Genomic DNA, 23,826 nt, shown 5'->3' with positions numbered 1-23,826 from the left:
ATAATGTAAAACAGCTGCAGAGAATGACAAAGTGATTGTCAGGTGTGTTGGATCCCTGCGTTGACAAATAGGCTAGGTAGGAACAGTTAACAAAACCTCAGTCTTCTCTCTTTTCAGCAGCACATGGTAAATGAGTGCAAAGCTTGGTAAGAGGCAGGCAGAAATTTAGTCAAAGAAAAGAAATCTCCAAATCTTATTGAATCTTATGCATCTCATCTGAAGTTGAGCCTGCAAGAGATCTTTCGTCTTTTAGATGGTTATTTTGCAGCTTCTTTTAGAAGAAATTGAATATCAGTTAACATTTTTCTCAGCCTTGGATTTATTTTCCTACTGGTTAAAAATAAAGAAATGCTTGATTTTTCTTGAAGAAGTTGAGAAATGGGGTGTAAATGCAGTAAGAGCTGAGGAGGTATCTGATAGAAACAAATAGGCCTACTTCTGGGCTTATGACCACTTTGGTGGCCTGGAGGCTTAAAGGCAAGTTCATTGGGTTGATGACATTGACACAAGGCAGCGAGTGGGCATCTGGTTCAAAGGGGGAAAGCTGATGTTTTTATTCTTTTTCAGAAGTTCCAGAGTGGACCTCCCTCAAGGCTGAAATGTTGGAGAATTTTATTCAGGTAAGATGCATTGTGGTTCACTACCTTTGCATTCTACTAAACCCTCCTGTTTTTAACGTGCTTAGGGATCATCTGGGGATGTTACTGAAATGCAGTTTCTGACTGAGTAGATCTGGTGTGTGGCCTGAGAGTGTGTATTTCTAACAAGCTCCCAGCTGAGGTTGATGCTGGGGCCTGCGGACCACCCTGTGAGCAGCAAGGCTAGAGAACTTCTGTTTAAGCCATGTGTGTCAGGGTTTTCCAGACAGAACTGGTGCTGAAAGCTTGGCCTCTCTGTACACTGGTGCCAAATCAAATCTCGGAGACAGTTTTGAGTGAAGTAGAAAACGAGAGCTTTATTACCTTGTCAGGCAAAGGGGGACACGGCAGGCTCCTGCCTCCAAAAAACTGTGTGTCCCAACCCGGGAGGATCTGAAGCGGGGTTTTATAACAATGGTTCAAAGTGAGGTCTCTGACGAGTTTAGGGTCTTGTGAGCACGGCTCACGTCTCAGGTGGTCGGTCTCCTAATCTTGATGAGTTTCTCTGGTCCCTTTAATCTCGCCTCAGGTGGTTTCTTGACTGCTCCTCCCTTGTTTAGCAACGGTTCTAATCTGCCCTTTGGAACTCAGGGAAGGTCATGGAGGCTGGAGTCTTGCCTATATGAACTGGGGCCGGGGGAACGATGACAGAAGGGCCTCTGTGCCCGGCAGCCCCACAGGGCCTTACTCGGTTTCAGAACCAACAAGATTGAGATATATACACATATCCAGTCATACCTTGTTTTATTACAGTTTGTTTTATTGAGATTCACAGATACTGCCTTTTTTACAAATTGAAGGTTTGTGGCAACCCTGCGTTGAGCAAGTCTGTTGGCACCATTTTTCCTACAGGATTTGCTCACTTCCTGTCTCTGTTGCATTTTGGTATTTCTCACAATATTTTAAGCCCTCCTCCCGCAAAAGGATTAAAACTCATTGAAGGCTCAGATGATGGTTAGCATTTTTTAGCAATAAAGTATTTTTAGATTAGGTATGTACATATTCTTAGACATAATGCTATTGCACACTTAGTAGACTACAGTATAATGTAAACATAACTTTTATATGCACTAGGAAACCGAAAAAATTGCGTGACTTGCTTTCTTGCGATATTCACTTGACTGCAGCGGTTTGGAACGGAAACCGCGGTACCCCTGAGGTATGCTTGTATACACATGTATTGAGAGAGTGATATTTATTTTAAGGAATTGGCCCATGCGATTGTGGGGGCCGGCAAGCCCAAAGTCTGTAGGACAGACAGGCTGGGAACTCAGGCAGGAATTAATGCTGCAGCCTTGAGGCAGAATTTCTTCTCCAGGAAATCTCAGTTTTTGCTCTTAAGGCCTTTCAACGGGTTGCATGAGGCCCACCCACATTACTGAAGGTAATCCACTTAAGGCCACCCAATTATAGATGTTAATCACATCTACAAAATACTTTCAGAGCCACACCTAGATTAGTATTTGATTAACTACAGCCTAGCCAAGTTGGCCCATAAAACTGTCATACCTTGGGGCTTCCTTGGTGGCGCAGTGGTTGAGAGTCCGCCTGCCGATGCAGGGGACATGCGTTCCGTGCCCCAGTCCGGGAAGATCCCACATGCCTCTCTTGGCCACTGAGCCTGCGCGTCCGGAGCCTGTGCTCCGCAACGGGAGAGGCTACAACAGTGAGAGGCCCGCGTACCGCAAAAAAAACCAAACCAACAAAAAACTGTCATACCTTGAAACTCTTTAAAGGACAGTTTCCATTTATGCCTAATAGGCAAAATAGATAAAGCAGAACTGCTTGGTTCAATTAGGAAAGGGAATCTGGAGGCTGGCCTCTCACTCAGCAGGCTCCTGTCCCTTCTCAGTTCCCGCCTCCTCCCCCGAGGGAGCTTTAAGGGACATAGTTTCAAAATCATTGCCTTATATTTATTTCTTCACCTGTAAAATGAAGCTAGTAGTCCTTGACTCGGGATTAAATTAGGTCACCTGAGGAAAACCATGTAGTGCAACGTCTGGCACGTTTGTGGGAATTTTATACCTGTTAGCAACTTCCAGTATTATTATCAATAAGAACAACTGAAAAATAACCTTTCTTGCAAAGAAAGGAGAACTTGAACTATTTTGGTGTAAGGCCTGGTGTTTGACAGTGAACTCAAGGCATATTTCTGCCTCTTTCCTTTTGCTGCTCACCTGGTGGCCAAGTGAAACAGCTCCCTTATCCTCGGCCCCAGCTGAGCTCCCAAATGGAAGATGTCTTTGTGGGCCCAGTACTGGGACAAGCTGTCAGACCTGAGGGAGAGAAGGTCGAAGGTTACCGCTTTGTTCTCTTTACTGCCTCTTGACCAAGAACGTAACTGGTTTGTCTCCCCTGGTGGCTGGAGAAAGAAACACTAGGTCTTCCTTCACTTCAAGGGCAAAGAAATGGCATGGCTGCAACCTTGCAGTTTCCTGTTATGTGGAAGCAAACACAGTTCTCTCAGTAGTTTCCTTAGAAATTAGAATTTGAAAAGCAAAAGAAGTTACTTTCTAGAAGGCTCATTTTGCCTAGAAATAATTTAACAGAGGAGAGAACACAAATGTGTTTAAGGAAAGGAAAAAAAGCCTACGATTATATGGGGCCTGAGCACCACGACTTTAAGAAGCGTTGTGGAACAACAAAGAATTTTCCTTCTCAAAACACAGGGCTAATAAAGTTACAAGATTGTATTTCAACTGTATATTTTATAAACTCATCCTGGAACTTGGAAACAAAGTTATATACTTTCTGCTTGTTTCAGTAACGAATGAAAACAATATATTTTCTTTGACGATTGGTGTTTATGATGCATAGGGTAGAAGAGCCTCCAGCTCATTGCACCAGAGCTATACTGACTCTTACAGTAAGATAATGAAACAAAACCTCAGCTCTGTTAGTAAAGTGGCAAATATAACTTGCAGACATGCTAGGAATAGTTTCTTTGAGTATAATGTTACTAGTTTCCTGATGACAGCCATAGCTTATGTGAAGTGGCTTAAGAAAGTTTCTATCAATGTAACAGACATTTCTTATCTGTATTTCATAATTATTGCTCTAGTTAAGGCCAAAATAAACAAAGAAAACCGCATGGAGAAGCAGGGTGGAGTGAGTAGTTAGTGATCATGCCAACATTTTGGTTTTAGACAGACTTGGGTTCAAGCAGTTCTGATTAGTTGCTGTGTGATCTTGGGCAAGTTCCTGAACTGCCCTAAGCTTTATTTTCCTTGTCTATAAAATGTAGTCATACTTCATAGGGTTGTTTTGAGGATTAAAGAAAGTAAAGCGTGTAAGCATTCGATAAATGCACGATACAACTACTGGGTTAAGGGGAAGAGAAAAGGGACACAGCCAGGCCAGGCCCTCTCCGGGATCATCAGACTACGGTGCCCCTAGGATACCACAAAAAAGTTCTAAGAGATTAAGTAAATCACATGGAATCCTGTTTAAATCATTCTAGGGGCCTATTGGGATGAATCCTCCTACAGCTGTGATACTATGGGCAAGGTATCTTCTCTAAGTTGAAGTTCTCTGTAAAATAGAGTCATAGCATCTACCTCATAGGGATTTTTCCTTAATAAACTTTTTATTTTAGAGGAATTTTAGATTTACAGAAAAGTTGCAAAGACATTATGGAGTTTTCCCTTAGACTTCTCGCCCAGTTTTCTCCATCGTTTACTTCTTACATTATCTTACATTATGGAACATCTGTCAAAACTAACAAATGGATGTTGGTAAATTACTATTAATGAAACTCCAGGCTTTATTTTGATTTGCCCAGTTTTTCCATTGATGGCCTCATCACGTTCCAGGATCCAATCCAGGAAAAGCCATGTTGCACTTTGTTGTCTTGCCCCCAGTCTCCTCTGGTCTGTGACAGTTTCTCCATCTTCCCTTGTTTTCCATGACCTTGACAGTCTTGAGGAGTAGGGTATACTGTAGAATGTTCCTCAGTCTAGGTTTATCTGATGTTTCTTTCAGGGTTGGACTGGGATTACCTCATAGGGTTTTTGTGGGGATTTAACAAGAGAATCTGTAAGTACTCGGGACTCTATTTGGCAGGTATTTTTCATTATCAGTCTGCATTTTTTTTTTTTTTTTTTGTGGTACGCGGGCCTCTCACAGCTGTGGCCTCTCCCGTTGCGGAGCACAGGCTCCAGACGCGCAGGCTCAGCGGCCATGGCTCACGGGCCCAGCCGCTCCGCGGCATGTGGGATCTTCCTGGACCGGGGCACGAACCCGTGTCCCCTGCATCGGCAGGCGGACTCTCAACCACTGCGCCACCAGGGAAGCCCTCAATGTGCATTTTTTAATGCAAAGTTGAGTCGTGGTCGAGAAAGGAGACTCTGCGGCCTACAGCCTGGGTCCAAGTCCTGCCGCTGCTGCTCTCTGGCTCTGTGACCCTGGACACGTTTTTAACCCCTCAGTTTTCCTCGCCTTAAGTAAGGATAATAGCACTTTCCTCGTAGGCTTGTTGTGAGGATCGAATTGAAATACATGTGAGTTTATAAATGTAAAGTGGTTATTACATTCTGGTCACCTCATGAGCTCCCTTGACTTTTTGCTTAGTATTATTTATAAAGATAGTGTGAGGCCCTCTCTCTCTCGTTCACCTTCGGGGTAATTCTGAATCTTCATGGAGCCATTTATCTACGGTGGCTAAGCCTGTGTGACACCATGTGCCCTGAGGGTGCCCGATCCCAAGTGTCATTGTGAGTGAGCACAGGTCCTTGGGCAGGTTGCAGAATCACAAGAAACACTCTTCGATAGCAGCCCTCACATCCTCCCTGCAGAATCCTCTGCTTCCCTGTCAGCCCCATCCACAGGTAGGACCAGGTGAAAAGGTGGAGACCTCAACTTGCAGGGAGGGTCTCGAATCAGGCGATCAACAGGGGCCTGGGGGGGCGGGGTGGGCAGCGGTGAAGAGCAGGGCCTCCTGCTGCAGGACCAGGAGCCTGGGCTCCATGGCGTTACCTCACATCCTCTGATATCATTAAGGTCGGATTTCATGGAGGGATCCCTTATTCCACACACACAGAGGATGACTCAGTTACACCACAGGGTGCTTTAGCTAATCCTGGAGCAATCTTCTAAAATTATGCAAGTAAAGACTTCACTAGAATGAAGTGTCTGAGTGCATGATTTAACAAAGTGGATCAAAAGGGATATTTAAAAAGAAAGAAAGAAAGAAAGAAAGACAGAAAGTAGGGGGAAAGAGTGAAACAATAAGCCTGGGAAGAAAAAGAAAATTGAAACCAATAACCTCCCTTTTCCCACTTCCTGCTGTCTCATTCCTGTGGTGCCTTTTTGTCTGGTCTTATTTGTCTTACATGATAATCCCCTTGGGCAAGAAGGGTATCACCTCGGTTTCAGTGCAGCTCTAACACTGAGTGATTCCTTGGATGTTAAAAACAGCAATAACAGGGCGAGAGAGAGTCATGGGCATATACACACTAACAAATATAGTAAGGTAGATAGCTAGTGGGAAGCAGCCGCATGGCACAGGGATATTGGCTCGGTGCTTTGTGACAGCCTGGAGGGGTGGGATAGGGAGGGTGGGAGGGAGGGAGACGCAAGAGGGAAGACATATGGGAACATATGTTTATGTATGACTGATTCACTTTGTTATAAAGCAGAAACTAACACACCATTATAAAGCAATTATACCCCAATAAAGATGTTAAAAAAAAAAAAACAGCAATAACATTCACACTGCACTGGGTTACATCCGACGGAGTCTCCTTTACCTCTTAATACTTTAACCAGTCATGAAACATAATTTTGAAGTGTTATAAATCTGAAGATTTTAATCTTCCCAGATATCTCATTGGGTGGGTGGGTAGCAGGTATTATATTCATTTATTTAACAAATCCCGAGTGCCTACCGTGGGTCAGGTACTATTCTAGACACTTTGGATACCTAAGCTACAAAGCAGACCAAGGTACACACTCTTTATGTGTTTACATCTTAGTGGGTGGGGCAGAGACAGACAGCACTCATAAACAAGGTAAATATATTGTATGGTTAGAAGTTGAGAAGTGCGATTGGAAAAAAGAACGAGAAGAGGGGAATTGGGAGTGGGGGGGTTGGAGGGATGTGTTTTCAATTCTCCCCATTTGGTAACGGGGGACTGCATTAGGGGAAAAGCACTCCCGTCTTTCCCTCTTTCCCCAAGCTCTGCTCTAAGTTTGGTCTAGAAGTCTTTGACCCTTTTCTATACCTCATGTTTTTTTTTTTTAAATGGAAAGAGACTTAAATGCAGTTAAGCTCTCTGCTCTGGAGCCAGAGTGTCTGGAGTTGATTCCCAACTCAGTGGCATGCTTCTCTCTGGGACCTTAGGCAAATTAACTTCTCTCTGCTTTGAATTCCCCATCTTCAAAATGTATCTACCTCACAAGGTTGTAGAGAGGGTTACATGCGTTACTGTAAGGTGCTTAGAGCAGTGTCTGGCACAGAGTAAGCACTCAAATGTTGGCTTAAAAAGTGGTGTCTGTGTGTTGTGGAATTACGGGAGGGTCATGAGTAGGAGAGTCTCTGCTACTCGGAAAATGATAGGCGGTTGAAGTGCAAGATCCATTGCTATCCCTAAACACCTGTCAACCCAGCTACGTGGGGCTGCCTCCTTTAGGAACCCGAAGTATGAACTCGGTCTCTTCTGCCTTGTGCATTCAACAACTTTATTAAGACTGTTAATATCACCTTCAAGGCCAGAGGCTGCTTCAAAAATGCATAAAGATGGCCCCTCCCATATCCCTTGTTTCATTCCCAAGAAACACTTTTCTGATAGTTTTTTTGTTTTTTTAATTTTCAAATTATTCTTCCATTAAAAAAAATTATTTATTTGGCTGCGCCGGGTCTTAGTTGTGGCATGCAGACTCTTAGTTGCGGTATGTATGTGGGAGCTAGTTCCTTGACCAGGGGTTGAACCTGGGCCCCCAGCATTAGGATAGCAGAATCTTAACCACTGGACCACCAGGTAAGTCCCTATTCTTTCACTTTAACTTAAGTTTAATCACACCAAAAATTAGGCTTTTACTTTGTGGTATAGCTGCCTGAAATACGCATCGCTTCGGTCTTTTTTTAGGCCATCGTATTCTGATGTTGTTTGGCCTGTACTTTGTTACTGTTAACAACCACACCACATACCCTACTTTCATAAAATGAAACAAGTAGCAAAACTTAAAATATTGAAGAGGGGACGCAAGAGGGAAGAGATATGGGAACATATGTATAACTGATTCACTTTGTTATAAAGCAGAAACTAACACACCATTGTAAAGTAATTATACCCCAATAAAGATGTTAAAAAAAAAAATATTGAAGAGGGATGAAACAGGCCAAACCATTTTAGGCTGGAGAAAACACAGTTTCGCCTATTCTTTGGGATTTCTAGAAATCTAGTCTCCTCTAAAACAGAGAAGGCAATGCACTGAAGGCAAAATTCAAAGGGGTGGCTGGAGAATTAGTGCAAATACTGCCAAACAAACTCAGTCTATCTAGGCGACTTCCCTGGGGTAACTTACCTCCTGAGCATTGACTCTCAAGGTCTCTCTCACAGTAAATTATTAAGCTTAGTGAAAGGTGTAAGATTGGGATAAAAGAAAAAGAATGTTATTTAAAGTGGAAGGTCAAACACATATAATGCATCTCCATGATATGGAAATCTATTCTATCCTTTATCAAAATGACAAGAACAAGGAGTTGGACAAATGAAATGTAGCCCTCTAGTACTTTTGTAGCCCCCGCCCCCCCCTGCCCCCCCAGTACTCACACAGGTGCTACCTTAACCTTGTCTCAAGTGCAGGAAGTCCTCTTTGTCAAGGGAGAATTAAGGAGTTCCAAGTTTTCAGACCAGGCTGTATAGCATCTGGTCAGTCTTGCTTGAGGCTTCACTGAGCTTGTACTTCATTTTCCAATAACTGGATCTCTACCTTGGTTTCTAACTTGAGACCCCATGTCCTCCCATACCCTTCCAGAGGCTGGTGTCCTAACAGTCTTGGGGGGAGGCCTTTGGGACTCAGGCTGCCTAGATCTACATACGATGCAGATCTCCATCACTCTTCTGTCCACCTGTCAGGACTTCTTACCCTGGACCTCTCCAGCTAACACTCTGCCATCTTAGACCACCTCCTGCCACCTAAAACTCCAGATAACACTCTGTCTGGACTTCCTCTATTACACCTGTGTCTCAGCTTCTCCTGCTCTGGCTGATTCCACTGTCACCAGGTTCCCATCCTGACTACATGTGTTAGAAGCTCAATCCTGATCCAGAGTGTCAGTACATCTTTCTCATGAGAGCGTCATGAGGATTAAATGAGTATATGCCTCTAGATGACAACTTAGATGAAATCTGAAGCATTACCTATGAGATCTGAGGGCTTACCTAGATGTAGAGGAGGAGTGGAGACATTCTGACTGAGGGAACAGCCAAGTAAAGCCCAGACACCAGTGTCCACACTGCTGGGAGGCCGCTGGGTGCCCCACTGGACCAAGGAAGATGTCTATCGCCATGGATATCAGGGTCCTGAAATTCAAAGTCTCCTCAGAAGGAACCCAGCTCAGGATACTGGTCACCCATGTTTCATCTCACCTCCTTCCCAGCCAAACCTAGATATTTTGATTAGATTGTAAGGTGCTAATTAAAATCACTAAGTGAACCATTTCCCATTTACTCTTAATTTTCAAGCACCACCATAATGATGCACATTATTAAATGTGTCAGATTAGCTTGGCTCTAAAGTTTAATTTACTGTGGAACTGAACTCCGTTTATGTAAGTTCTTCTTTGCAGTGGGTTGTTCATGTAGCAAGGTGATGTTTTGCTGCGTTGTGAGCATTGGTTAAACATCATGAGTCCTGTATTCAGCTACTGACTGTCTTGTCTACTTACAAGTTTAAGTAATTCTTTATGTAATCAAAAGTTCCCTAAAAATGCAGATTAATGCTTCTTTAATCCATATCTCATCCATATGCTTGTTATTTGCCTTTTTCCCCAGGAGCATCTTAAATGATTGACTTTCACCTTGTTTTTCTTATGCTTTATTTAATTAATTAATTTATTTACTTATTTATTTTTTTTGCCACTGTCCTGCGGCATGCAGGATCTTAATTCCCCAACAAGGGATCGATCCCATGCCCCCTGCAGTGGAAGTGCAGGGTCTTAACCCCTGGACCACCAGGGAAGCCCTGCATATGCTTTAGAATCTAATAAAGGGAGGAGGAATGTTCAACAGGAGAAAGTTGATGGTATTTGATTATTTTCTAACTAACTTAGTTCACACATCTAGTAGCCTTTTCACCATTATATCCAAGGATTAATAAACAAAAGACTCATCTGCATTTTTCACCTTGCTTCTTTATCTTTTCTCTCTGTGCTTTATCTCCTAGCATATATTCGTGTTGCTGCAGGATAAAAACTCACTTCTGATTAATTCACACAGGGGTCCAAGGGCTCTTGTCAACAATATGCAGCATGGAACCCCTTGATAAAGCTGACACTAGCCATCTCTTAGGATGAATGAGTTATATCACCCTTGGAATATGTGGAGTTAGTATGCTTTTGAGAATGTGATTGGATTTGTATAATAAACCATGTTCTAGTGGAACATCAAAAGTTAAAAGATGAACAATAAATTGGGGAAAAGAATTAAACGTTGTACTGAGTGGCAAGGATTAATATCCTTAGTATATAAAGAACTGTTTTTGAGGATTCATTTATCCAGTCAGTCAGTCTTCATGCATTCATTAATTTAACAAAAATTTATTAAGCACTTTATGTATTGAATTATGTCCTCCCCAAATTCATATGTTGAAATGCTATGAAATACATTCCTCAATATCTCAGAATGTGACCTTATTTTGAGATAGGATCTTTAGAGAGGTAATCAAGTTAAAATGAAGTCATTAGGGTGGGAACTAACCTAATACAACTGGTTTCCTTCTAAAAAGGGGAAATTTGGGCACAGAGATACATATTGAGGGAAGACAATCTGAAGAGACATAGGGGGAAGATGGCCATCTATAAGCCAAGGAGACAGCCTGGAACAGATTCCTCCCACATGGCCTTCAGGAGGAACCAACCCTGTAGATACCTTAATTTTGGACTTCTGGTCTCCAGAACTGGGAGAAAAATCATTTTCTGTTGTTTAAACCACCAGTGTGTGGTCCTTTGTTAAGGCAGCCCTTGTAAACCAATATAAGCGCTCACTATGTGCCAGCCTGTCCTAGGTGCCAGGAATACAGCAGTGAACAAAACCCACAGCGTCTGCCTTTCGGGAACTCACATTCTGACATGAGAAACAATAATCTAGAACATAAATAGGTATAAAATAGCATGTCAAATCAAGATCTGTGCTGTGAGGAAATATAAAGCAAGTTAAAGAGACAGAGAGTGATGGAGTATGTTATTTAGACTGGATTGAGGCTGTTCAAAGAAAATTTCTCTAAGGAGGTGATATTTGAGCAGAGACCTGATGAAGTAAGGGAAAAACTATGTGGTTATCTGGGGAAAGAGGGTTCCTGGCAGAGGAAACAGCAAGTGCAAAGTCCCTGAGGCAAACATGTATTTGACCTTTTTGCTCTTCCTTGAACATGTCAGTGTTTTGGAGCACAGCAAGAGAGGAGGAGAAGTGACAGACAATAGGGTCAGAGAAGAAGGGCACTGTCAGATGCTAAAGAACCAGGCCTTGTAAGGGCTTTAGGTCTTATTCTGTGTGTTGAGAGCCATCAGAATGTGTTAAGCAGGGGAGTGATAAGATCTGATTACTTTTTAAAGGCTCACCCTGGCTGCTGTGTGAAGAATAGAAGGTAATGATGGAAGAATGGAAGTAGGGAGACAAGTTGTATAGTAAGAGTCTGTTGCAATAATTCAAGAGAGAAGTCCTCATGGCAAAGACCCAGTTGGCAGCAGGAGAGAGGATAGGAACCGGTAAATCTTTGATCTGTTTCCTAGTTCGACTCTACATGACTTGCTGGTAGATTGGATATGAGATGTTAAGGAGTCAAGAATGATGTCAAGTTTTGGGGCCTGAAAAACTATGTGAATCATGATGCAATTTATTACAATGGGGAGCACTAAAGGAAGGACAATTTTGGGAAAGAAAATTAAAAGTTCTGTTCTGGATATGTTGATTTGGAGGGATCTGTTGAACATACAAAAGGAGTTTAGGAGAGAGGTGTCTGGGCTAGAGCTGTAAACTGGTGAGTCTTTAGGATAAAGATGATAGTTAATGCAAAGATCCTGGCATCTAGCGAGTGACTGTAGAGAAGAAAGAGGTCTGAGGTCAGAGCCCTGAGGCTTCACACAATAGAGGAATGAAAGAGGGGAGATCCAGCAAATGAGTCTGAAGATGGGGTCCACTAAGAGCAGAGGAGCAAGTTGTCCTGTAAATCAAGGGTGACAGCATTTCAAGAAGGAGGGAGTGATAAACCCTGTCAATTCAATGGCTGCTCATAGGTTGAGTAAGATGAGGACTGAGAACTGCTCTTTGGTTTAGCAACTGGGAGGCCATTGGTGACCTCAAGGAAAATGCTTCTGGGAAAGTGGGGAGATGGCCACCTCATTGGTGTGGGTTCCAGAGAGAATGGGTGGTGAAGAAGGGGAGACAGAAAGTCCCATCATCATTCTTTCAAGAAATTTTTCTACAAAGCAAAATGAAGCAGCAGCCAGAAAAGGTGGGCTCTAGGAAGGTTTCTGTTGTTTTCCATACTGTTGTCTTCAGCTGGGAGATATTGTGTCTATGTCATATGCTTCAAATTTTCTGCTGAAGGAAGTTATTAAATAGAAAGGGAGACATTGATGTGGTAGGAAACAGGATTCTTGCAGAGCTCCTGAGGGAGATGAAATCCATGCACAACTGAGAGGTTGGTCTCAGTGTGGCATCCTGGTCCTTCACATTCAGGATGATTCACCCAGTGTTGTAGGAGGAAAGGCAGGCCTACAGGAACAGATGCAGAAAGGTGGGGAGATGAATCCTTGATTTTCTCAGTGAAATGGGAAGCAGGGTTAGGAGGGTGAGGAGACAGGAGGACATGTTGGATTTGAAGACAGAGGAGAAGGTATGAAATAGTCCTCTTAGGGAGTAGGTGAGTGGATGGACAAGGAATGTGTGTAGACTTGTCAGAGGGACTCACTCTAGGTATGAGATTCTGAATTTAAAGTGAAACTAACTGGCATTTTTAAAAAATTAATTGAATTTATTTATTTTTGGCTGTGTTGGGTCTTCGTTGTTGCACGTGGGCTTTCTCTAGTTGTGGTGAGTAGGGGCTACTCTTCGTTGTGGTGCGTGGGCTTCTCATTGCAGTGGCTTCTCTTGTTGCGGAGCACAGGCTCTAGGCACGTGGGCTTCAGTAGTTGTGGCACATGGGTTCAGTAGTTGTGGCTCACGGGCTCTAGAGCGCAGGCTCAGTAGCTATGACACACGGGCTTAGTTGCTCCGTGGCATGTGGGATCTTCCGAGACCAGGGCTCGAACCCATGTCCCCTGCATTGGCAGGTGGATTCTTAACCACTGTGCCACCAGGGAAGTCCCTAACTGGCATTGTTGTATGGTTTTTCTTCACCTGTGTGACTGCTTGGCTATAAGCATGAGTAGGGAGTAAGTTTGATTTAACCAGTATTATGGACTGAACTGTGTCCTTCCCAAGTTTATATGTTGAAGCCCTTACCCCCAAGGTAACTGTATTTGGAGACAGAACCTATAAGGAGGTAATACACGTTAAATAAGGTCATAAGGGTGGGGCTTTAATCCCATAGAGCTGCTGTCCTCATAAGAGGAGGAAGAGAGACCAGAAAGCTCTCAGTTTCCACGTGTGCACAGAAGAAAGGCCGTTTGAGGATACAGGGAGAAGGTGGCTGTCTGCAAACCAGAAGTAGAGCTCTCACCAGACATCAACCCTGACGGCACTTTGATCATGGACTTCTGGTCTCCAGAACTCTGAGGAAAATAAAATTTCTGGTGCTCAAGCCCCCAAGTCTGTGGAATTTTGTTGCGGCAGCCCCAGCAAGCTAATACTACCAGAGATGGAGATTTCTCAGGCAAATGTTACAGAAGATGGAAGAAGGATTGATTATAAAGGTGGACTGAATGAAGCAATAGCTGTAGGATGCTAAGCCTAGTGTGTGGAGCTTGGCAATTCCTCCACCAGTGGTAGCTGCTGCTGGCCGCCTTCTCAGTGCCCACCTACCTCCTGTTTCTACTATGACAGGTATGGAGCTAGGAAAACAATATGCAAGCAGTAAGATGCTCGCCCTCGGGGGGCTCACAGTCAAGTGAAGGAGACAGACCCAGATAGTGTCAGTGCAACATGATCAGCACTGTCATAGGAAATTGATAGTCCTCATCCAGAGGAGGTGTCACAGTGGAAGGGAAGTTTGAGCAGAGCCCTGAAGCTGGGTGGGAGTTTGCCAGGAGAGTGTGTAGGCTGAGGGAACAGAAGTCTCAGACGAGCGCAGGACACTTGAGAGAGAGCAAAGTATTTGTTGCAGCCTCGGTGCAGGAGGTACGATGTCCCTCCGTGTGGTGGCAGGGGAGTGAGGAGGTGAGCTGTAGCCAGGATGTGAAAGGCCTGGAGTTGATCACATGGTAACTGGACAAGTGATGACATAGATTATTTTTAAAAGAAAGATAAAACTCTATAGTATTGTGGAAGATCAATTAGAATGGAAAAGAACTTAGCAGGTAGTTAAAATATCAGTTTGGTGCTTGGGAGAAAGCTCAAGGCTGGAAGCCGTGGATGTGGCTGAGAAAAAGGTGTCTGTCACTTCCTGAGTGTTCATCACACACCAAGCACTACACTTTACATGGATTATCTCATTTGAAGCTGACAGCAGGGAGTCCCCTGGTCGTCCAGTATTAGGACTCGGTGCTTTCACTGGCATGGGCCTGGGTTCAATCCCTGGTCAGGGAACTAAGATCCCACCAGCCACCAAAAAAAAAAAAAAAAAAGCTGACAGCAAATTTTATTTAGAAGCTACTATTGTTATTATTGTTTTTCAGAAGAATAATCTGAGTTTAGAGAGATTTAGAGTGATTTGCTTAAATTCACATAATTGATAAGTAGATTAGAACTCAAGTGGCTCAAGTGGTCTGACCCCAGTCCCCTGCTCTTTGCCTTGGAGATATCCATGTTTAAGGGGCAAGCAAAAGTGGGGTCTGGGCGGGAAATAGTCTTAATTTTTTAAATTTATTTTATTTAAAAATTTTTTTATTGGAGTATATTTGATTTATAATATTGTGTTAGTTTCAGGTATATAGCAAAATTAATCTGTTATACATATACATATATCCACTCCTTTTAGATTCTTTTCCCATATAGGTCATTACAGAGTATTGAGTAGAGTTTTCCCTGTGCTATACAGTAGGGCCTTATTAGTTATCTATTTTATATATAGTAGTATGTATATGTCAATCCAAGTCTCCCAATTTATCCCTCCCCCCCTTGTCCCCCCTGGTGACCATAAGTTTGTTTTCTACATCTGTGACTCTAAGGAAATAGTTTTTAAAATATTTGACAGCGAACCATGAAAGTAGATGATGGACATTGAAGGCTCAAAAGCATTCAAAAAGAGGCCAATGAAGATGCGCTCTAAATCGAAGCCCAGATCAGATAAGAAGCCCATGGATGTACATCCTGAGGGCAGACTAGGTGAACATCAGGGCCAGAGGCTGACTGTAAATGCTGAGGAGCAAATGAGGCAGCGGTTTGATGTAAAAGCCGTGCAGCAGGTCAGTTGCCACCGGAGGAAGAAGCTGTGGGGGCTGGCCACCTACACAAGTATACAGGTGACATCACCTTGACCAACTTATCTCCAGTCCTCGGTCTGGCAGGCTCAGAAGCAGAGTTTGCCAACACAGGGCTCCAAGTCCATGAGAGCTTATGTTTGAAAACCGAATGTTGATTGATTAATTGGTACTGAGTAATAGACTACTGAGAAATCCAGATGTTCATAGTTTACAGATGAGAGCGCTATGGCTTGCTGGCAAAGCCTAATTATAATCAAAATGTTACCAGGAAGCGTGAACGCAGAGTGAGAGGACTCATCTAGGTAATATGACTGGTGTCCTCAATCTGTCATACCTAGTGCATCCATCTCCACCAGGGACGTACCAACAGGTGCTCGTGTTTACTGGTTGTGGTTCTTGTCTCCTTTGAGCAGCAGTAGAATCATACTGACAGATTTTCTTTCTCTGGATTTTTCTCTTAGAGAAACCATCCCATTTCTTTGGCTTCAGTGTTTCCCAAACATGATCATTCTCATACCATTTTCATAATATTTGCCATATCCATGTGCCTCCAGTGTGTACTATCTTTAGCTTAATTTCAAAAAATTAACTTACTTAAAAATTAAGAAAACAGATTTATTTTAAAAGAAAATGTTACGTTATGAGCATAAATGGAAAGCCAGTATCCCTTGCCACAAATAGAAGGCAACTGTAAAGCTAAAGACGTAGCTTTGACAAAAAAAATTGATTATCTGTTATTCCCCCCAAATCTTGAATACTAGCGATGATATGCTTACTAACCTCTGGGAAGCACTTTTCTCAAAGAGCATAATGCAGTTGCTAGATGTGTGCTTTCTCAGTGACATTCTCAATGACTGGAGTGGCTCCACACTGTCCCCTGGGCAGGGGCAGATCTGCTGTGAAACTTATAAGATTTGAGCTTCAAGACCCATTACTTTTACCTGTCCCTTCCGAGGCCTTGTATGTTTGTACCTAATTTTGTGTTCTTTTTGCAAGGACAACCCCACTACTATCCTGTATAAGGTTTAGGCCCCAAACCTATATCCTTTCCTACTTTTGGATCATTCTAGAGGAGGCTGAGTTCACCTCATTTCATACTGAAGGAGTAAGCTTTTTTCAGGCTCGGTGATGTTCTGCAGTTTATCCCTGTACCAACTTTGTAGGGAAAGAGAGATTTGACGCGTCTCTTGAGGGTAGGCGAGTGTGAAGGGAAGGATGATGTTTAGACTAGAAAAATATGAATGTGTTTATGAAGAAGAAGAGTGATTGGAGGAAGACTAAGTTTGTCTAACAGAGGAGGAAATTGATGGAGAGGGGATTTAGCACACGGGAGAGGGCTTGGCCTTTGAAAGAAGAAGGACCCCTTTCCCTCTAACCAAAAGAGGGGAGAAGAGATGCATTTTCGGTGGATCAGCAAAGGCAGGAGGCTCTGACTTGTGTGGCCTCTATTTTCTCTTTGGATTCTGAGAACACATCCCATGCCAAGGGTGAGGGATGTGGAGATTGTGTGGGAGGTTTGAGGAGAAGTCTGTGTTTGGAATTTTCAACATGGAGCCTGTGAGAGGGAGCTCACCAGAGGCAAGAGAAAGCCCTGTGGAGCATCTTGGATGGACCAGCTTGTAGGGACACCAGGCAGTGTAGCGATAGGATTCTTTCCCACATGACTCTGAAACCCTCATGGTCAGATTCTGCCAGGGCCTGGGTCACTAAGGAAGGATGGAAAAGATGCCAAAGAGGCACAGGAAATGGAGTTCTTGACAAACATGTCACGGAAGAGATTAACTAGAGAGTGGGTTGTTTACAGATCAGAATTTGGAGACTCAGGTCTCAGTGAAGTCAAAGAGCACGTCTAGAGGGAAGAAGTGGAGACCTTGGTCTGAGTAGGATTTGTTTCTTTTTTTAAAAAAAATATTTATTTTATTTATTTATTTTTGGCTGCATTGGGTCTTTGTTGCTGCGCGCAGGCTTTCTCTAGTTGCGGCGAGTGGGGGCTACTCTTTGTTGCGGTGCGTGGGCTTCTCATTGCGGTGGCTTCTCTTGTTGCAGAGCACGGGCTCTAGGCATGTGGGCTTCAGTAGTTGTAGCACGCGGGCTTCAGTAAGTGTGGCTTGTGGGCTATAGAGCGCAGGCTCAGTAGTTGTGGTGCACGGGCTTAGTTGCTCCACGGCATGTGGGATCATCCCGGACCAGGGATCGAACCCATGTCCCCTGCATTGGCAGACGGATTCTCAACCCCTGCGCCACCAGGGAAGCCCCTGAGTAGGATTTCTGAAGCGCTTGAGGAGGTACAAATACGAGTGATGACAAGGCCCAGGGTTGCCAAAAAAAAGAGACCTAGAGGGATAAGGTGAAGGGCACAAAGAGATCGAGGAACCAAGAGATCAAGGCTAGACATCATTGAGGACGATGGGAGGGTTGAAGACAGAGATCTCTGCATTAGAGGAGCTGATATAAGGGGACTAGGGGAATGCCTGGGCTTTCTGGGGGTGGGAAGTATAGGGGTGGAGAGAAGGGGAATAACATGTCCATGTCCTCATCCTCAGAACCTATAAATCTGTTACCTTACATAGCAAAAGGGATTTTGCAGATGTGATTAAGTTAAGGATTTTGAGATGGGGAGAGCATCGTGAATTATCCAGATAGGATCAGTGTAATTGCAAGTGTCCTTAAAAGAGAAAAAGGAGGCTGGGGTCAGCAGAAGAGATGTGAAGACTGTGGAAGCAGAGGTTTGAGTGATGCGATTGCCAGCTTTGAAGATGGAGGAAGGGGTCACAAACCAAGAAATGCAAGCAGCCAATAGAAGGTGGAAAAGGCAAGGGAATAGATTCTCTCCTGGAGCCTCCAGAGGGAATGCAGACCTGCTGACACCTTGATTCAGCCCGGTGAAATCCATTTTGGAGTTCTGTTTATGCTAAGACAATAAATTTGTGATGTTTTATGCCCCTTAGTTTGTGGTAGTTTGTTACAGCAGTCATAGGAAACCAATAGAGCTGGGAAGTTGATTGATATGAATTTTTTCAAAGGGAAGGCTTTTGAAAAAATGTGCAAGAGCAATGTGGCAGAAGCCTAAAGCCAGGAGAAACTACCTCTGGCCATCAGATAGAGCATGTGTGCACAGATGAGCTGTCTCCACTTGTGAGGGCTGCAAGACACAAGAGTCCTCCAGGGAAATCCAAGTTTTCAGTTGCAGCCAGGAAGGAGAGGAGGTAGTGAGTGAAAAGGTTAACAGTGTAGAGGATTATTTTAAGTTTTGGCAATAGATCAAGACTTTCAAAGTGTACAATGTAAATAGTTAGAGGTCAGGTCCTGGGAGAAGACTGAACTGAATAGGAATAAAAATGCCTAACAGGATCTGTGGCCTCCATGGGTAGCACGCTGTGCACATACCACGGGCCATTGCTGAGAATCACAGGGAAGAGGAAGGCAGGGCCTTGAGTGAGGGCTAGGAAGGCCAGAGAGGGAACTTTGTTCAGCAGTTTTAATTAAAAGCTTTTTGACTCCCCTTCAACTTAGCTGGCCAGTTTTCACACAGACTGCCTGCCACTGGTGGTCTTAGTCATTCCAAAATTAAACGTTTGCTTTTTGAAAATTTATTTATTTTGGCTGCTTTGTGTCTTTGTTGCTGCGCGCCGGCTTTCTCTAGTTGCGGCGAGCGGGGGCTACTCTTCATTGCGATGCGAGGGCATCTCATTGTGGTGGCTTCTCTTGTTGCGGAGCATGGGCTCTAGGCACATGGGCTTCAGTAGCTGTGGCACGTGGGCTCAGTAGTTGTGGCTTGTGGGCCCTAGAGCACAGGCTCAGTAGTTGTGGCACACGGGCTTAGTTGCTCCGCGGCATGTGGGATCTTCCCAGACCAGGGCTTGAAGCTGTGTCCCCAGCATTGGCAGGCAGATTCTTAACCACTGTGCCACGAGGGAAGCCCTAAACATTTGCTTTTTAAAGGACTGGGACCAACTTTGTGCGGACCACATCGCGTGCAATGCCAAGTCATCAATAACTGTCATAAACATGTCAAAATAAACTCGTTTCTTCACAAGCTATAATAAAAATTTGTTTCTGATTTTGAGAGAGTCTTACCCATATTAGGCTCGTAAGTGCTCATTGGATTTAATTGAATTAAGATAAGTCATAAAGTGCTAGAAATCTTGGATTTGCTCCACGTGAGAGCTAAATCAGAGAATCATGAAGGAGCTATGTGGAAGGGACCTTCTATGCAAATGTCAGATTTATGACCTCAAACCCTTTAGCCCTGTTAGCTGGGCTCAACCACATGTGGGTCAAGGCTGTCCTTCTATACCTCTGGCAAAGACCTAGAACAAAAGCATGTTTAGTTTCTTTCCACTAGGCCTACCCCCTGCATACTGACTTTTAGATATTACCACGTCCATCAGGAGGGGAGGCCGGAAGAGCACCCCCAAAGGAAAGAACAAAGGAAAGAGAGCATTTCTCTAGGGGAACTGGAGCAGAGCTGGCCTTGGCCACCCACCCTCTGGTCCTCACCAGGATGGGCATCCCTCCCAAGCAAATGGTCGATCCCAAGTCTCTTTTACCACACCAGCAGCAAAGATAAGAAGAGTCCAAGAGAGACAACAATAAAAAGAGATAGAAATCCAAGAGACCAGCCAGTGGCAAGGCAGAGTTTTTTGTTTTGTTTTCCATATCCTTTTCCATTATGGTTTATTACAAGATATTGAATATAGTTCCCTGTGCTACACAGTAGAACCTTGTTGTTTATAGATATAGTAGTTTGTCTCTGCTGATCCCAAACTCCTAATTTATCTCTCCCCCACCCCCTTTTCCCTTTCGTAACCATAAGTTTGTTTTCTGTGAGTCTGTTTCTGTTTTGTAAATAAGTTCATTTATATCATATTTTAGATTTCACATATAAGTGATATCACATGATATTTGTCTTTGTCTGACTTACTTAGTTTGATAATCTTTAGGTCCATCCATGTTACTGCAAAATATTTATTTATTTGGCTGCGTTGGGTCTTAGTTGTGGTGTGCAGGCTCCTCTCTAGTTGTGGCATGTGGACTTCTTTCTAGTTGTGGTGCGCGGGCTTAGTTGCCCCACAACATGTGGGATCTTAGTTCCCTGACCAGGGATCGAACTCACGTTCCCTGCATTGGAAGGCGGATTCTCAACCACTGGACCACGAGGGAAGTCCCTATATTGCATCTTCTTTATCCATTCATCTGTTGATGGACATTTGGGTTGCTTCCCAAATGTAAATAGTGCTGCTATGACCATTGCAGTGCATGTATCTTTTCTAATTAGAATTTTCTCTGGATGTATGCCCAGGGATTGCTGGATCGTATGGTAGCTCTATTTTTAGTTTTTTAAGGAACCTCCATACTGTTTTCCACAGTGGCTGTACCAATTTACATTCCCACCAACAGTGTAGGAGGGTTCCCTTTTCTTCACACCCTCTGTAGCATTTATTATTTGTAGACTTTAAAAAATATTTATTTATTTATTTGGCTGTGCTGGGTCTCAGTTGTGGCATGCAGGATCTTCGTTGCCGTGTGCGGGATCTTTGTTGTGGCATGCGGGATTTTTAGTTGTGCCATGCAGGATCTTTAGTTGTGGCATGCGGGATCTAATTCCCTGACCAGGGATCGAACCTGGGCCCCCTGCATTGGGAGCGCAGAGTCTTAACCACTGGACTACCAGGGAAGTCCCATCCCTAGACTTTTTAATGATGGGGCAAGGCAGAGTTTTTAACCTTTGTTGATTATATCAAAAGTTCCACCCCTTCGCACCATGGCCCAATTATGTCCTTGACTTTCACCCACAGAAAACTCTCTACCCCCATTGGGGTGGGTAAGAAGGTGGGGAACATTGAGTTTCTCCCTACAAACCAGCAAATACCATTCCCTTTCAAACTCCAAGCTCTTAACTTAAAAGTTATTGATATCTATGTGTGTTGTGTATACTTTCATCCGTTTGTTCCTTCTTGTGTAAAAAGCTAATTACTTCTTTAATTAAGCACTCTTCACTCTTGTTAGAGGTGTTACCATATTCGAGAACATTTTCTGCTCTTGGCTTCCCAGTGGACCAAGTCATGCATTTTCAGGAACCAGCTGGTATTGTTTATTTGTACAGTGCGTATCAGGTGCCAGAACGATAATTTACTGCCTCTCAAATACCTATTTCTCCCCCTCCAAATGGGTGCACCTGCATCAGAACCCGGGGTGTCTGCACTCAATTATCACTAAAGACTGATCTCAGCTAGCTAACAAGTCTCCAAAGCCAGACACAGAGTCAGCTGTCTTGGAAATGCTTGTCTGTGCATCCTGAGGAGGTGTGCAGGCAGATGTGGGTGAGGACCCACCACATCTATAGATGTGCTATAGAAATGTGCTATAGAAATAGGATTGAGACACACAGAATCTCTGCCTGCCGGATCACCATGCTGCTCAGTCTCATAGTAATAGTTATCCTCAGTGCAGGAAAAGCAAAAGGGTTATTCTGAATTATCTGACCACTTATCCTTTCATAAATATTGAGCTGGGTATTCTCAGGGCTGGTCCTTATCTTTCTGAGACCAGAATCTGCAACAGGGCCAATCAGATGAGCATGCAATCTGTATAGTTACACAGGATCCTTCATTTAGAAAGGCCCGTGTTGGTTTAATGCTCTGTTGCTGCTGTCTTGAAATTCTTAACAACTTTTAAATAAGGAACTCAGCATTTTTATTTTGCACTGAGCTCTGCAAATTATGTAGCCTATCCTGGTCTCCAATACGGTTTCTTTGGTTGAAAATTTCTAGTTTCAGGCTTACTTCTCTAATCGTCTGAAACCCTATTCTGTGTGATTTTATTTATTGTGTCTCTATCCAGATTTCAGACTGCAGGTTTCCCAAGGGCATGGACTTTCTTATATCGTTTCCTCCAGGGCTTAGAAGAGGGGCTGACATATCATAAGTAGTCAGACAGTGTTTGTTGAATGACTGAATGCTTGAAAGAGGCCTCAGGGATATTCCCATAGCCAAGGTAACAAGCAGACTATTGGGATAGTGCCACATTTGGTAGCAAGTTCACCATAAAATGGTCATTAATTCTGGACACTCCTTCCCTACTTCCTCCTGAGCCACTTTTCTGTGTCTGAGTTGTAAGCTGCTTTAATGCTTGATTGCCCACACTGATTCTTTGCTCACCTGATTTCTGATTCTATAAGCTGAGCAGGGAACCTTGTAATGACCCAGACAACCATGTTAATGGGCAAGCTGAGTTGCCGTCGTCTGGGTTCAGGGGGACAGAGTTTTGAACTGGGGTGTGGGCACACCTTCACCCTGGCCAACTGAGCTGTGGGGTCTTAGAGAAGTAAATGTGAGAGCAAACACTGTGACTTCTGAGATGGTTCTATAAAGAGGTGCCACCCTGTCCACTCATGGCAGTTGGACCATGAACGTGAGCACCAGCAGCCCCATAAGAGCTACATCTGTGCTGTGGGTCATTGTGGATGTACTTCCCTTGGAATATTTAAGGTGCCTGGTCCAACAATTTTTACTTCATTTTAAACAAATTCGAGGAGAATAATTTAAAAATATTTTTTTAAATTAATTATTTTATTTTTAGCCGTGTTGGGTCTTCGTTGCTGCGTGCAGGCTTTCTTTAGTTGCGGCGAGTGAGGGCTACTCTTTGTTGCGGTGTGTGGGCTTCTCATTGCGGTGGCTTCCCTTGTTGCGGAGCAGGGGCTCTAGGCTCACGGGCTTCAGTAGTTGTGGCACATGGGCTCAGTGGCTGTGGCTTACGGGCTCTAGAGCGCAGGCTCAGTAGTTGTGGCGCACAGGTTTAGTTGCTCCACAGCATGTGGGATCTTCCCGGACCAGGGCTCGAACCCGTGTCCTCTGCATTGGCAGGCGGATTCTTAACCACTGCACCGCCAGGGAAGCCCTAGAGGAGAACAATTTAAAGCAAACACCTATGTCTGGGGACCACAAATAGGATTCATTTCCAAAGACAGCCTGGAACACTGTATTGAATAGAGTTTTAAGACAGAAAAAAGTGTGGGGATGAATTAGGAATGCCTGCATGGACACTTACGCTTGCATTTATTGAGAGTCTAGCACAGTACTGGATACACGGTAAATGCTCTATTTGCATTTATTGACTGAATAAATAAATCAATGAAGATTTGCCATTGAAGAGGGGCTTCAGAACATGTCACCCAAAATATGCCCGTTGGCGTATTGATGACTATTCTGAGCCGAAAGCATCTGAGAAACGGCAGATGCAGGAAGGCCTCTATGACCTCCCCCTTTCTACCTAAAAGCCGGTCATAAAATTTCCCATGAGAAAGATGCCCTCCATGCACCAGGAAGAGAAGAACATTCTTATCACCAGAGACTGGGAGTCAGTGCCTAAAAGGACCTGTACAAACAAACCTACTAAAATAACCCTGATCTTCCATTAGTTTCCCCCATATGTTTCCTAGTCACT

At 43.8% G+C, this 23,826-nt stretch overlaps 1 non-coding gene and 1 pseudogene across 1 annotated transcript; one reads left to right on the top strand and one right to left on the bottom strand.

The window, feature by feature from the left end:
- Positions 1 to 15,171: 15,171 nt before the first annotated feature.
- The window catches only part of LOC137202924 (small ribosomal subunit protein eS10-like), a 120,907-nt pseudogene continuing 112,252 nt past the window's right edge, over positions 15,172 to 23,826 (top strand).
- TRNAG-CCC (transfer RNA glycine (anticodon CCC)) lies at positions 20,986 to 21,058 on the bottom strand. The gene has a single exon. It is a non-coding gene; the product is annotated as a tRNA-Gly (tRNA).

This window comes from Pseudorca crassidens, chromosome 11 (assembly GCF_039906515.1).
Source record: "Pseudorca crassidens isolate mPseCra1 chromosome 11, mPseCra1.hap1, whole genome shotgun sequence".
NCBI lineage: Eukaryota > Metazoa > Chordata > Mammalia > Artiodactyla > Delphinidae > Pseudorca > Pseudorca crassidens.
Note: the sequence above shows the minus strand (reverse complement) of the source record. Positions and strands in the feature narration are given on the sequence as shown.